This window comes from Triticum aestivum, chromosome 2B (genome assembly GCF_018294505.1).
Source record: "Triticum aestivum cultivar Chinese Spring chromosome 2B, IWGSC CS RefSeq v2.1, whole genome shotgun sequence".
NCBI lineage: Eukaryota > Viridiplantae > Streptophyta > Magnoliopsida > Poales > Poaceae > Triticum > Triticum aestivum.
In genome coordinates, this window is record NC_057798.1 from 764,091,357 (window position 1) to 764,101,964 (window position 10,608).

The 10,608-nt window shown below is 41.2% G+C and overlaps 1 long non-coding RNA gene across 1 annotated transcript; it reads right to left on the minus strand.

The window, feature by feature from the left end:
- Positions 1–1,616: 1,616 nt before the first annotated feature.
- LOC123042561 (uncharacterized) lies at positions 1,617–3,967 on the minus strand. Its single transcript, XR_006418831.1, has 6 exons — positions 3,598–3,967; positions 3,439–3,519; positions 3,179–3,327; positions 3,042–3,081; positions 2,480–2,582; positions 1,617–2,075 (listed from the first exon to the last, which is right to left on the minus strand). It is a non-coding gene; the product is annotated as an uncharacterized lncRNA (long non-coding RNA).
- Between the last annotated feature and the right edge of the window lie 6,641 nt (positions 3,968–10,608).

The window sequence follows — 10,608 nt, forward strand, 5'->3', positions numbered from 1 at the left end:
ATTGGCAATTTAGTCTGTGTAGGCATCATTTAATTGTTTGGCACTGTTTCTCTTAACTTCCTTGTCTGATTTGTGAGGTAAAATGATAGTAACTATAACTTTTAATCTTGACTTAGTGCACGCCCCTTCCTATGCTAGGTTGGAGTAGTAATATATTGATTATATTAAAATGGTTGTCTCCTAGTTTGGTATTTTGATAGAGGAATGCGCCCCACCATAGGGAAACTGCAACGCAGCGACAAATTCCGTGGATCTTTTGGAGTTGCCCTTGGTATCCATTGGTTAGAATAGGCTCAATGCCTTACCAAGTTACATCCCCTTAGCCTATGGTTTAAATCGGATGGAATCGGCGCTACCTTTGCACCTGTTACTAGCACTATGGTTACCAGTCATCTCCTATCTCAAGATCTCCACACTAACATGCGATTGTCCATAGAACCTGTGACCGGGTGTACATCTGCCATGTTAGTGCCATCGTGGCTTTCCTGGCTTGCTACTATGAAGTTCTCTTCACCAATTCCTATGCGCTGAGGGTTTTGACATGATGGATGATGTTTGCCACGTGAAATTCTTGTCCCTATATCAAGACATTGCTTTCTTTCTATGATTTTCAAATTCTGAAATATCTCTCCTCTACTTGATGAGAATCGTGTGGTGTGTCTAGACTGTATGTTAGTGCTTCGCTTGTCAGATTTGTGGTTGGTTTAGTTAGTTCATTAAGGTTTAGCATGTCACACTTGTCATACATGCAATTGGTTTTGTCCTTTGTTTAGTGGGTTAGCGGGCTTAATCTAGGGGTCATTTTGTTCATTCCAGATTTGAGAGTTAACCTAATTGGCAAATGAAAGCGATGTAGTAATAAATGTCCTCTTAAGTTGTGCGTGTAATCTGGAATATCTAAAGTCTTGCAAACCTGTTGTACAACTTTAGGAATAAACCCATGCGCTGATAACTGTTGCCATGCAAAATTGCAGCGCAACACCACGATAACCGTCATACTTTCTTGACGATGAACAATAGCTTTACGACCAAAGCAACAAAGATTTTCTCGACCAGACGACCGTTTTCCAACGCAAAACGACAAAGATCAACCAAACAAAAGTAAATAAATTGCAGGAAGGTATTTTTAGGGTTTTGGTAAATATATGAAGTGAATGGAGTCAGGGGCCATAGCTTTCATTTGAGGCATCTCTCTCACGAGCATAGTATGGTGGGTAAACAAATTACTGGTGGGCAATGGATAGAATAGAAAATAGTTATGATGATTATTCATGCATGATAAATATATAGGCATTACGTCTGAGACAAGTAGACCGAAATGCATTTACGTCCACTACTGTTACTCCACCCCTTGACCGCTCTCCAGCGTATGCATCTTAAGGTATTAAGTTCATACAAACAGAGTAATGGTTGGAGTATGATGACATAATGTAGACACAGTAAGACAATTAATATGTTCGAACCCCATCGTTTTACCCTTAAAAATTAGAAGCAACTAGGTGATACCCCGCGCATTGCTGCGGTAAACTATGCTACGAATGTTCTTTAAAAATTAAATATCATATGAATACAAAGATAAATTGACAACCCTACAGAGCTGATTAATGTGCAAAATAAATAGCAATGATAGTGACACTTGTTTGGTTCTCACATCAGTGTGGAAAGACAAACACCAATATGATCTAACTAAGAGTTACTACACTATGATGTAAAAAAAAAGAGTTACTATACTACAAAGTCCGCGGTGAATAAGCTAATATGGTGAGGCGGATATGCCTTGGTGTGATTCCAGTCCACTAAGATTACATGTCTGAGAGACCAAAAGAAGGACAAAAATGGTGAGAAATGTTTAACAAAGTCATCACTACATAGACCTAAAAAAAATCTAAAAATCCACATAATAAGTAATGTAAAATATGTACTATATTCAGTTTCCATTTAAATTCATCCAATTTTATTAATTGAAAGATTACTCACCAAGTTCATTTACCAGCAGTACATACTTGTGTCCTTCACGGCCAATGAAGTATGAGAACCATGTTAAACTGCGTATGGTACATATATGCCATGTTAAACTGCAAAAAACATTTAAGCATTCAGGTTTAAGTTGGTAAGTGGTGGCTAAGTGTAAGTATGCTAGTTAATTTTCAGTTCGGCTGCATCCTTCCTATACACAGGAGTTAATTCAAAACAACATAGGATTGTACAAACTGTCGCGTACGGACGACAAAGTTCAATCATGAAAGAAGATAGACCATAAGTTGATTGTCCAGCGTGAGAACTAATACAGCGAGAATACATAAACTGGAATTTGTAATGCGTAGGTGATCTTCTTTCTTTTCATTTTTTTGCGAGTGAAAGCATAGGTGATCAAAGAGATACAAAATCGATGCTGCTCCATGGGTGAGATCTTGAGATGACCACCAATACACATGCGATTGGCAGCAATTCTTAAAAATTAAGAAACATGTACACTGACCTATTTTTCTTCAGAAGTCTTAGAGAGGCTTCACAATTTTCATTGACAAAGAAGAATGTTAGCTTGTCGGTTTCATAAGCTGAACATGCTGACAGAGATAGCCCTATATTGAGATAAAAGAAGGGTTAACTAACGTGAGTGACTGAAACTCCAAAGACATTTGGCAAAAGTGAAATAGGGTTCACATCCACTGGTACTGTATGCTAGACTGTGTTTATTCTTACTTGCCAAAATACAATGGCCCTTTTGCAGGGGGAAAGTAAATTGCTCTTTGCGTGGGACTGCTAGATATTGCATTGCTTGAAATTGTATCTAAGAAAAGGTGAAAAACGACCGCTAAATATTTCACATATTCACAAAACTGAGAGAAAAACTATCACTGACCAAAAAAATAGATCTCGCCTAGTCTCTAGTTGGATCATAAAGCACACGCTACATCCTATGATTAATTGGCAGACTGAATACTTGCATAAAGTTCAATCATGTGATTCTACATAAGACATGGACCAGTATGACCATAGACCATAGAACATAAACAATTAAAAACTATAGTAGCTCATACCTGAAACTCTCATTCAGCTATGCCCATTCATGGTGCCTATCTACAAAGGACACAATCTCATTGTAAGCATTCATATCATAAGGAAATCATTGCTCCATACTACATAAAACCATTAAATGAAAATCTGCAGAACATACATGGAAAATTAATTTTGCTGCATCTGTAGCAATGGCTTGTCTGCAAACAGTAGTGGGCAAAGTGTACAAAATTTTCACAATCTTCATCAAACCTGACCGAGAAAAAGGAGATGGTAGATCAAGATGCGTGAGGTGATTTCCCCCTGAATCTGGTACATGAACAAATTGAATGTGTGGGAAGCAAGAGTCCATGGATTGGGGATCAGTAAACGCATCATTAGGCTAGAATATTGAGCAGCTAGTAAGGGTGGGAGATGTACCTTGTAGATGAATATTGGCGGCCATGGCGAAGGCTCCCGATTTGTGCTGCGTGACAAAAGGAGACAAACAGGGGCCGAACCCTAGACCAGCAATGAATCAGATTGAATCGGGCCTACCCTAGGCATGGTCGGAGAGAAGCGGGGATGGAATCGACTTACGTGTAGAGATGAAGTGCAGATCCAGCTTGCACTAGAGGATGTTCATGAGCTTGTAGATGGTGCCCGCTTGAAGTTCCACCCATCCTCCAGATCAATTACGTTGTGCTCCTGCCCTTGCCCACGCCATCGCCACTGTAGCTGATTTCAGATGCATCCGTCGCCGCGCGGGTGTCGTTTGGGGAGAGGGACATGGGGAACAGGAGAGACGGGGCGACCAACTTTAATGAGGAGGGATCCGTCGCACGTTCGCTTCCGCTTCCGCTTCCACGGGTCGAGCAAGGAGGAGTCACCCGAAGGGGCAAGGAGCACGGTGGAATCAACTGCAGATCTGAACCGTATACTGTCAATCAAACGACTTGAAAAAATTGTAGTGACGTGGTCGCACGACAACTCAGGAAAATCAGGTGGTGGGGTGCTCCTATTTAGATATAGTAGATAATACAAATGTGTGCCTTGCAACTCCTTGTGTCAGAGTATGGACACAGCAAGATTAAACCTACTACAAAGTTCCTCTTCTACTGAAGATAAATCAATCTTGGCCAAAGAAAACAGATAGATCAAAGAGAAATACAAGGCTCTAAAATCATACGAAATAAATCTTAGAAAATACTCAGTTACTTTCAATGAACAATCTCATCATAAACCCACAATTCATTGGATCCCAACAAACACATTGCGAGAACTACATCGAATAGATCTCTAAGGAGATCAAAAAAATAGTCATCTAGCTACTGCTATGGACCTGTAGGTCCCGTAGGAACTACTCATAAGTCATCATGGAGGAAGCAAGGTCGATGAAGATTGCCTCCCCAATGGTTCCCCCTCTAGCAGAGTATCAACGAAGGCCTCCAGATGGGATCACAGAATAACAAAGGCTTGCGGCGACGGGATAATATTTTTGGGTCTCGCTTTGGTGGTTTCTTACGCTGGCGCCAAACCAAGCAATTATATCGTACTTTTTCTCACTTAAGCAAACTTAACTCAATACATGATCCTAAGCCATTTCAAGCCACTAACACTGACATGCAAGTGTTGGAACTGGAACTACATCAGTAGCCTTGAATCTTGCTACTGAGTAATACTCATGCAAATATTGATGCATATTCATGTTTGGTTGGGAGGCCAAGAAAAGCATGGCATGCTCACATGGTTTCCCATTATGTTGTCACTCGAGGCTACTGCAATCTTGCATTTCAAAGTTAACAACGTGCCGCCTTTCATTCTTGGCATCTCTAGCTTCAGCACCCAAGAATGTTATTGAAAAGATAAATGTGTAACATTTCTACTCGTGTTAACCACTTATTGTACCACTACAGGAAGCTTATCCCCTTGCAGACAATCAACAATCCTTCTTCTTAATTTCCACAAATGCACAATCATGATACTTATTTGGTCAACCATATCATGCACAGGAAAGTTTATAAACCGCTTCACCTTCTTGTTAAAAACTCTCTCCCAAGTTATTGGTTATATATTCACACTTGATGGCGGTGTTAAATGCTGAATTGTACAACAATAGATAATGGTAGGTGTTCATCCATGGACCAAACTCAGTGCAAGATGCAATTTTCTTACCAAGATGATATGAATGTGTTCGATTAGTGTAAGATCTTGCTATTGCCCACATGTGCCCACATTCCTCCTCATTTAATTTTTTGATCAAATTCATCCAGCTAGGTTTGGCATGTCGAACGTGCACTTCCACAACCGACACCGGTTGAAGGAGGTTTATGCGGCATAGCAGCTGGGCGGTCGTATATGCACCACGCGAAAGCCGGTGTTGTTTTAGACCAAGGTAGTTAGAATCCCGACTCGACTCCCAGAATCCTACGACTTCACGACCCTACAGAAACATATCGATCCAAGTCCCACTATGAAACCGGATCAGGTAGAATCCCTGTTGTGTCATGATCCAAATCATAGAATCATGTATAAAATTGTAGAATCCTGACTATGTTTGGGACTATGTTCGATTCTACTAATTTATCTAAGCCATTTGTTTAGTTGTAGCAGAATAGTATGCCATCATCCAAACCATTTTCACATGCCTCATGGCCCTTTATTCCCCTCCCAAGCCCAAACACTCAACCGTCGACACCTTTGATCTGGTTCTCAGAACCTAGATCAAAATTGAGGATCAGACTTGTCGACAAATGGAATTAGCGTGTGAAGGAGGATGCATCAAGATTAATCAGAGAAGGAGAGCAATACCTTCAAGGTTCAACACTGCAGGGCAAATATACAAGTGATCGACTATTCACGTATTCTAAAAAACCCGTAAGTAAATTTTGTGGTTTGAAGATTTCAATGTTCTATACATTTCCCTCTCATATATGTTCCATACATGCAAACTAATAGTAGGTTAGCCATAAAAAGAAGTGGAATAGAACTAGCATTGACATGTGTTTGCTCTATATTTAGTGTCAAAACTCTATAGAACCCATATGAGTTTCTTCCGCGGATACGAAATATCTTATTGAGTAAATCTAGTAAAATCCTCGATTCCACGACTCGATACTATGACTCCATTATGTCTAAGGAAAATCGATCCGACTCCGAATCCCGACTGACTACCTTGCTTTAGACGCGGCTGCACGGTGACATCTAGGGTGGATTTCGGTTAGACCATGGCAGATCCCGTGTTTGGGCGGTGCAACGATGGTGGATTGGCCGGATTCAGTGGCGGTGCGGTAAGGTGCGAACGAGCGGTGGTGAGCTGCAACAGCGAACGACCGAGCCCATGCGATGCTAAACAATGAACAATCCAAACATCGCGTGTGACTGGCTCGGGAGGGGAAGGGGAGTTTCAGACAGTGGGTTGGGATGCAAACATGGCAGCCGCTTTGGGCACAAGCCATGTTTAACGTTTGGATAGAAATAGATAAAAAATATGATCAATCAAGTTCTAAAAGTTCCATACAAGTACCGTTTCATCACGTACTTCAACAACAATATGACTCAATCAGTTCCCTCCAAAAATATGACTTAATCAATTTATTTCGAAAAACCTGACTCACGAAAAGGGTATTCCGGTGAACATGTTGAGATCGGGACTACCTTTTTCATGTTCTTTGAACCCGAAGATGGTCATTTTTTTTTCAAGGATCTGGGCGTCCCTAACAACATGTGCTCCGCTTCTAGAGATGACCGCACGCTCGTCATGCTTGCCCATGGATAACTTAACTTGATGAGAGCCTTTGGTAACTCGTTGGTGGCATGCACGAGTCTTTCTATTTGCATATAACACTTGTGTAAATTGTGAGTATAATATCGAATGAGAAGTACAGATAGAACAAAAAATCACTTGCCATCAATTTATGGCATGTTGACTAGTGGAATGGGATATGGAAAGAAATTTAAAGTTCTTACCATATTCTTGACTATAGAGTTAGTGACCTCGTAGACATAGAAAGGTATTTGAGATTTTTTCTTGCCGACTTGCTTCTCAAGAAAATTTCACCTTATGCATGATAAAACCACAAAATTGCCGTATACAACGTGCGTTTCGAACTCTGCTTCCCCTGATTATAAAAACCTCCATGAAAGAAAAATAAATTTTAGGGAGTTGTACATTCTTGCATACATGAATTTAATTTTATCCAACTATACCATTACCCCTTCTAGAAATAATGCATCTGTTGTAGTCATTAAGTTCAGCTTCATATTCAAAATCAGATGGGCCGCCGAAGTATATTTTATCATCATTGGAGGAAAAAGCGGAACCCGGGCGCGGGGACAGTATGGGCGGCCGCGGTGCCTATAGCAATCAAGTGTCCCCAGGCGCGGGGACAGTATGGGCGGACTACATGGAAATGATTTATTCCTTCTTAGGAGGGGGGGGGGGGGCATATGCCCCCATCGTACCCGTGATTAGACGGTAGGCTTCCTCAATTGCAGACATTTGACATCTCGGTAAGAACTAAAGAATTACTTGAAAGTGTTGTTCAACTTAGATATCTGATATACCTATGTGTTTATACAAGAACAAAGCTGCAGAGTTAGTGATCTCTTAGACATAGAAAGGTATGTGATATTTGATCTTGCCAACTTGCTTCTCAAGAAAATTTCACCTTCTGCATGATAAAAACAAAAAATTAGCGTATGCAACGTGAGAGCTGCATGGACGAGCTGTGAGAGCTGTGAGAGCTGCGTGGACGAGCGTCGGCGGCTTACGCTTGAACTGCAAGACGAATCCAAGCAGTCGGGCTGTCCTGAAGTATGGCGCGTAGCGCTCATCGTACTCCATCTTGACGGCATTCGCGTGACCCCTCATGCGAAGTGATGGGAGCATCTGTCAATAAGTGGACGCCAAAAGTTAGTATTTAGTTTACCAATCCAAAAACTTTGGTTCAATATTTCGATCATAATACTGACCACTCCGTTCTCTATGAAACGGGCACGATGACCCTTGTCGAATGCGTAGTCAAGCATGGAGTACCGTTTGCCAATGTTGTCCGCAAGAGGTGCCCGCCTAAATAAAATTTCATAAACATGAGCATTATAAGCATAAGCATAAATAAAAAAATGAAACATGGTTGATTCATTCATACAACATTTAAATATTTATTCAAACAACATTCCATATACAACATCCACATGCATCATATATGAAAACAAAATCCTCCCCTCCAACATGCATCATATCATCATTTTTGTAAACAAAAGAAGTTATAAACTAGGTTCATCATATAACATCCACATGCATCCTATATATATAAAAAAATATATCCAATATTCATCATATCATAACTTTTTTAACACAAAAATTTATGAACTAGGTTCATCTTGATGGTTCAACATCTTTTCTCCAACTACATTCACTACTTGCATCACAACATATCAACATGCATCATCATATCACAACAATTTCCTCCAACATGCATCATATAAAAAAATCCTTCAACAAAAAAATGAACTAGGGTTCATCTTCACACAACCATATCAACTAGTGACTAGAGTTCATATCTAACACAATATAACATTTAGAATCAACCTAAATCACTCCTAGGGGTCAAAAAATTTAAATCTAGTTAAAAAAGGGGAGTGATTTGAATCAATAATGTGACGAATCGGAAGCTATTTGATTAAAAATAATTGCAGGGATCGGAGGAGCTTACTTTTCTCTTTTTGGGGCCATCTCGATCCGCAAAAACAATGAAGGAACAAAGAAGATTGGAGGGGGGAAGTGGAGATGAGAGAGGCGGCGAGAGAGGAAGAACTCCTATGTTCTTGTGCAGCTGGGTGTGGGGGAGGAAGTGGGAGAGGGGGGTGGGCGGGCGGCCGCCCGTGTAACTGCCCACACCCTTCCACCAGGGTCCCTGGCGGTAGGACCAGACAGCCTACCGCCAGGACCTGTGGCAGTAGGGTGCGACGGAGGAGGGGACGGCGGCAGTTTGCGTGCTGACGTGGATTAGTTTCTTATCGCCGAGCCCCTTGGTGGTAGGTTGCCTGACCCTACCCCTGAGCCCCCTGGTGGTAGGAAAAAGGGTTAGATTTCAACAAATTTTGAAACACGGTCGGAACACGAAATTCGGCCCCCCTTTGCCATTGCCATGCCCCTCTTGGTTTGCTTGGCAAGTAGTCGTAGTAGCCTTCCCTGTATTTATGTTTCTGGCCTTGTGTAATACTCCAGCATCGCTATTTCGTAGAAATAATATAGACTTTGTCCTCTTTTGACAAGTTGGAAATAACTAGATCGATCTAAATAATTGCCGTGCTTGGACTGAATTTAAAGCTGGTAATTGAATGGTGTCTGGAGGACACCCACCCGTGACTTGCAGTGTCAGCTCTAAAGTAGTGCACAAGTGGATGCTAAATTAGAGGAGAAGAAGAGACTGTTAATTGTAACTAGTTGGACAAGTGCTCCACTAAGGATGGCAAGTGGATGCTAAATTACAGGAGAAGAAGGGACCGGTATTTTTAGGAAACCTATGCTGTGTTTCTTTCTTCTCCTTTATTAACTTTTGCAGAGATTCTTTCTTTCTTTCTTTCTGACTCGGAGGTTAAGAACACCTCAAAAGCTAAACCGGAAGCGGAGCCTACTCTTTGCCACAAGTTCCTTTGATTTGTTGAATGTAGCTCTCAAGTCTGAACCTCTTTGATATGTTGAATGTTGCTCCCAAGTCTGAACCTCTTTGTCTTGCTCTCATGTCGCAGACTCTCAGTCTCTTGGTTACCATGAATGATGCGTGGATGCAGGGTGTTCTAACGGAGACGGCGCTTGCTCGATTCTCCCGATTTCTGAATGAAGTTTGGAACTAGGTTTCATACAGGATACGAATTTGATGGAGGAACAGAGGAAATATAGGAGTAGCTAGGTGACAAGAGAAACATGCACGATAACTCTTCAGTTAAGCATGAATGCCACACAGTCGAGGCACTGCTACTTATATGCTGCGTTAAAGGCTTGAGGTAGCTTGATGTATGTAGCACAGAGTATGATCATCCAAGACTCCAGTCTCCCATCTCCGGCCCGGCCGCCGTGCTGGTAATTTGTAGTGTTTATTCAGTCATGTTACACCATCAGCAAACAAAATTACCAACGTACTGTGGCATTTCAGAAAAGATAAAGATAAAGAAAACTGGTGCCAACAAAGTCCTGGAGCACACTAAAGCCGAACAAAGATAGAAACTGCGTTATTAGTGAACAATAAAACATTTGCAAAATTCTATGTACCTCTCCTTACATCATTCAGAATACCATCCAGATGCGTAAGCAGAGATTTCAACACAAAGCATTCATCAGATTTCTCCACTCAAATACTACATATCTTCCTCACTAATTTCTAGGCAGTTCCACAGATAATAGTGGTAAATTGAATACTGACGACAACAATGATAATATAAAGAGTGCTATGAACCAAAAGCGTAGTTCAGAGTTCCGATGAACATCTCATCCTGAAGAAATTGAAACCAGCTAAGCAAAAGGGCAGTCCAGACTCCAGAGTTCCAATGAACATCTCATCCTGAGAAACTGAAACCAGCGACACAGACGGTCGACAACCACGAGAC